Below are 4,790 nucleotides of genomic sequence, written 5' to 3' on the forward strand. Positions count from 1 at the left end.
GTGTGTGTGTTGTGTGTGGGTAAGAGAGAAAGACAGAGAGGTAGAAGGGGGAGAGAATGTGGAGAGAGAGAGAGAGGAAGAGAAAGGGGGGGGGAGAGAAAGAGACAGAGGGAGAGACAGATGCAAATACCTGGGTCCTAACCCTGGAGGTTTGGATTCCATTGATCTTTGCGGGACACTGGGCTGTGTGCCATGCTTTCTGGAACTGTGACAGCTCCAGAAAATAGACGCAGGAATTTGTGCAACTGAAGCACTCTGTAAAGGGAGGTTCAGGAAAAAGCAGACATTTCTAAGAAGCAGAAGATTCTGTCAGTGGGCAGAATCTCCCTATTACTGGAGATACTCACAGAGAACCTGCAGGCAGAGCAGGTCGGGGTCCTCCTGAGGAGCGCAGGCACCACGGAGCCTGCCTCTGTCTCCCGCCCCTGGGGTCTCTACACAGCTGGTTAGGATGTGGGGGAATTAGAGGTGAACCTCATCCCTTCCTGGGGCAGAACTAAGAAGCAAAATTTGTCTTGGACAAGCTCGCCTTTCCTTCACTGCCACCTCTAATTTGGGTGGCAGGGAGGTGGTCCAGGGTCAGTCTCTGCCAGGCCACTCCTTGACCGCCCTGGCGGAGGCTGGGAGCATCCTATCTCTCAGAGGTGTCTACGCCTTAGTAAGGGGACTCCTAATATGGGCAAAACCCTAGGAACCCGTCCTTAGGACCTGGTGGTGACTTTCCTGTCGTGGCATACGCTAGCGCGGTAGTATTTACAAATCCTCTCTGCTGGAGACAACATAGTAGGTAGTTATGAGCAGGGGTTCTAGGCTACACAGTCCGGTAAAAACATAATGTGAGCCACATATGTCATTGAACAGCTCTTAGCAGCCACATTAAAAATAGAAAAAGAAACAGGTAAAGTTAGTGTTAATAACATATCTTATTTAACTCAATATATATCCAAAATACTACCATTTCAACATGTAATTAATATTAAAAAATATTAATGAAGTATTTTACACCCTCTCTCTTTATACGATCTTTGAAACTGGGGTTATAATTTACAATTAAATTACATCTCAATTCAGACTAACCACGTATCCATGACCATATCTGGCAAATGGCTACATTACTGGACAACACAGTTCTAGTTCCTAAACTATATCCTAAAAACGTCTTAGCTTGTCTGCTGACTAGCACATGACCTCAGAAAGGATATTCAACTTTTCTCTATCTCTTGTCTCCTTCATAACTAGTGATGGCAATAACAATGTCTCCCTCATAGAGTTGTTATGAGGAGTAAATGAGTTAATATGCGTAAAGTATATAGAAGTGTGGCTGGCCCAGAGCAGGTGCTCAGAAATCCAACCTTCCCAGCCCTGTCGGATAAAGGAGAGGCAGGAGTTTTCATCTACTTAAAAAAAAAGAGAGAGAGACATGAACATTTATTAAGCCCCCCAATATGTCAGACTCAGAGGCAGAGGTCATGCCCTCATTAAATTCCCCAATAACCCAGAGAGGGAGAGACTACTGTCATGTTTTAAAGAAGAGGCTCAGAGAGGTCATCTAACTTGTCCAAGGCCACACAGTAAGTGCATGGCAGAGCAGGGATTCAGACTCAGTTCTGATTTCAAACTCTTCTTTTCACTGACTTATGTGGCCTGGAAAGAAGTAGTCCAGCCTCTCAGAGCAGGTAGTGACAACTCCGGGCGTGAGCTGCCTCCTGATTCTCCCAGCGATCTGCCTCCCCGAGGGTAGGAGGGTGGCACCAGGATCGGGGGAAGGAGGCATTTTGGTGAAGAGATCCTCCCAGGGATTCCTTCAAATTACATCTCTTTAGGTGGCTCCCTGAGTTTGCCCACAAAACTGGGCCGCGGCACCCGAGGTGAAGGTATAGGGAAGGTGAAGGGAATGGGAGGGTTTTAGATTCATCAAAAACACTTCACAGCATGCCTGGCCAGTGTGGCTCCGTGGTCGAGTGTTGACCGATGAACTAGGAAGTCGCAGTTTGATTGCTGGTCAGGGCACATGCCCGAGTTGAGGGTTCAATCCCCAGTGTGGGGAGTGCAGGAGGCAACCAATCAATGATTCTCTCTCATCATTTATGTTTCTATCTCTCTCCCCCTCTCTCTTCCTTTTTGAAATCAATAAAAATATATTTTAAAAAATACTTCACAACATCAGAACCCAATTCTTGCTCAGGTTCTGCCCAGTCTCCATGTCCTTAAGTCCTCAGTGCTTTGAAAGAAGTAAGTGGGCACTGGTCAGAACGACACAGCCAAAGGATATGCAGGTGCCTCTTGCTGGCTGACCCCTGCCCAGGATATCCCAACCCCCACCCTGCAGGTGAGAGGTGGTCAGAGGAAAAGGACGAAAAGAAAAATGGGAGATGCAGAAACCAGGATCCGGTTACAGAAAATAAGGGGGGAAAAGAGAGATAGGGAGAGCAATAGAGATCAGCAATGCAGCAAAAAGAGCTTTTAGTGATAATTAATAATTAACATTTCTAATGATGTCCCGGCGACAGGAAGAGGCCAGCACAGGGCTCTGGGGCACTCGGGGTGACAGTGACCTCCAGGAGGAGCGGTAGCCTGAGCCTCATTAACCTTCATGAACCGCCCCCCCGCCACTCCCATGCAGCCCTGATGGGCCGCCCACTGCTGCTATGGCCACTGTCATGATGAGTCCAGGGGAAGGGGGAGGCTGGGGGAGTGACTTAGGGGAAATAGGCTTCTGCTAGGAGACAGTTCTTGGGAATTCCTTTTCTGGGCTCCCAGAGCCAGCTCCTATGACAGCCAGGTGCCTGGTTTCCCTGGGCCAAGGCAAACAACGGAGGGAAGCATGTTCAACGAGATAGGACACAAAGAGGGAGCAGCAACATGCTAAGAGCCAAAGGAAGCGGGGAGAGCAGTGGAAGGGGGGAAAGGTGGGAGACTGTCTGGGGTGGTGGAGGAGCTGTCCCTGGAGGAGGCAGGTATGGCTGAAGCCAAAGCCGAGAGCAGGAGGGACTGGTTACATGGTTATAGCTGCGATGGTGGCAGTCAGACTGGTTGGCAGATGGTGCCCTCAAAATGCATATGTTGAAGCCCTCACCTCACAGAAGTAATTAAGGTTAAACAAAGCCGGAGGAGTGAGGCCCTACCCTAATGGAATAGGTGTCCACATAAGAGAAGGAGACACCGGGAGTCCCTTCCTTCCCTCCCACCCGCGAACACAGAAGAAAGGCCACGTGGGAACACGGACAGAAGGTGGCTGTCTGCAGCAGACGAGCTCTCCCTTTGATCTTGGACTTCCCAGCCTCCAGAACTGGGAGAAAATAAACGGTTGTCTCAACTACCTACTCTATGGTGTTTCTCAGAGCAGCCAGCGCAGACTAGCATGATGGTGAGTGAAGTGATCGTGGCAATGAAAGCACTAGTAATAGGCTCTAGGGCAGCGGTTCTCAACCTGTGGGTCGCGACCCCTTTAGCGGTCGAACGACCCTTTCACAGGGGTCGCCTAAGACCATCCTGCATATCAGATATTTACATTACGATTCATAACAGTAGCGACATTACAGTTATGAAGTAGCAACGAAAATAATTTTATGGTTGGGTCACAACATGAGGAACTGTATTAAAGGGCCAGAAGGTTGAGAACCACTGCTCTAGGGTGACCAACGGCCCCCACCTGCCCAGAGCCGAGGGGTTTCCTGGCAGGCAGGGCTTTCAGCCCTAAAATTGGGACAGTCTCGGGCACCTGAGACGGTTGATCACCCGAGCTGGTGGCAGTAACAGCAGCAGCCGCAGCAGCTGTAATTAGCTGGTGCTTTCTATCACATTTACATCATATTTATTCACTTTTAAGCTGCCTCATTCCTAAAGGATGCTTTAAGCCATAAGGTGCTTTATGGATACAAAGCGTTTCACAAACACATCTGTCCTGCCAAACTTGAGCCAGCCCTTTGCCCGCCAAACTCAAGCTTGGCCCGTTTTACCCCAAAGGCCAGTGTGGACTCAGCCAGCTGGAGGGTCTCTCTCCTGCCAAAGGCCCCGTGGCCCCGAGGAGGCCGGGCCCCGTCACTAGGTGCCAAGCAGATGCCTAGGCCGCCCCCTTGGAGCGCTGACTCCTTGGAGCAGGGGGGGGCCGGGGCCTTGGCAGGCTTAGCAAACTCTCCGGGGGCTTCCGGGAGCGAACAGCTCCAAGTGTGCAGCAGTCGCTCTGTCTATGCTACATAAGTTAATTTGATTTGTCGTGACTTTTTATTCTGAAATAATGCCAAATTTACAGAAAAGTTTCAAGAACTTTATTTTAAAAACCTCTCAAGTCCCCTTAGCCAGATTCACCAATTGTTCATGTTTTGTCTCTTTGCTTAATATTTCTTTTTTCTAATCTAAAAAAAAATAAAACAGAAATTAAGCTTTCCTAGTGTGATTGACAGCAGGACATATGTAACATATAAGTCAGTGGGCCCACATATTTTGGCACCTGAACACCTTCCATCATCACCTTCAGTGGCACAGATCATGACTGCCTGGGGCTGAGGGTGAAGGGGTTGACTAGGATGAGGGACAAGGAAGCTTTGGGGGATAATGGAAACAGTTTATATCCTGACTGTGGTGGTGACACACGGATATAAATGTGTCTAAACTCATCCATCAGAATGTGTACTTACAATAGGTAATGTTATTACAATTTATACTTCAATAAAGTTGATTTTTAAAATGTGTCCCCACACGGATAATGTGTCTAAACTCATCCATCAGAATGTGTACTTACAATAGGTAATGTTATTACAATTTATACTTCAATAAAGTTGATTTTTTTT

The sequence above is a fragment of the Myotis brandtii genome, unplaced genomic scaffold (assembly GCF_000412655.1).
Source record: "Myotis brandtii unplaced genomic scaffold, ASM41265v1 scaffold902, whole genome shotgun sequence".
Lineage (NCBI taxonomy): Eukaryota > Metazoa > Chordata > Mammalia > Chiroptera > Vespertilionidae > Myotis > Myotis brandtii.